Source organism: Ceratotherium simum, chromosome 8 (assembly GCF_057802395.1).
Source record: "Ceratotherium simum simum isolate JZ-2026a chromosome 8, ASM5780239v1, whole genome shotgun sequence".
Lineage (NCBI taxonomy): Eukaryota > Metazoa > Chordata > Mammalia > Perissodactyla > Rhinocerotidae > Ceratotherium > Ceratotherium simum.
The window spans coordinates 43,161,425-43,161,956 of record NC_141907.1 but is presented as its reverse complement, the minus strand read 5'-3'; the positions used below and the strand labels follow the sequence as shown (position 1 = coordinate 43,161,956).

The 532-nt window shown below is 35.5% G+C and overlaps 1 non-coding gene across 1 annotated transcript; it reads left to right on the top strand.

Moving 5' to 3' along the window:
- The first annotated feature begins 214 nt into the window (after positions 1-214).
- Positions 215-321, top strand: LOC147916449 (U6 spliceosomal RNA). The gene has a single exon (XR_015553066.1). It is a non-coding gene; the product is annotated as a U6 spliceosomal RNA (small nuclear RNA).
- Positions 322-532: the final 211 nt, after the last annotated feature.

The window sequence follows — 532 nt, the reverse complement described above, 5'->3', positions numbered from 1 at the left end:
AGTGATACAAAACATAGCAGAAATGGACCATGACCAGAATTATTTTAAAAGAGAGATATAAAACATAGTAGAAAAATGGAGTGCACTGCATAGAATAGGACAAGTATTGTGAAGTAAAATTTTGTTTCAGTTGTATATTACATTTAGTATATATTTACTGGGTCATGATGTAAAATACATTTGATGTTGTGGTTGTAAGATAAAAAGTTTGAGAGTGCTCACTTCGGCAGCACATATACTAAAATTGGAATGATACAGAGTAGATTAGCATGGCCCCTGTGCAAAGGTGACTTACAAACTCATGGAGCAGTCTATATTTTTTTATATGTTTTGTTTTTTTTTTTCACTGCAAATTAAAAAAAGCTCAGATGCTCTCTATAGACCCCTTCCTTCTGCTCTATAGCCCATGACTACTCCAGCCTACCGGGAACTCGCCTTTCTGTGACCTCCTTTTAATTAGTACCATGCGATTCTGGCCTATCATTTACTTTTTTAAAGAGGGAAGCAGGATGGTGTAGTGTTTAAGAGCACT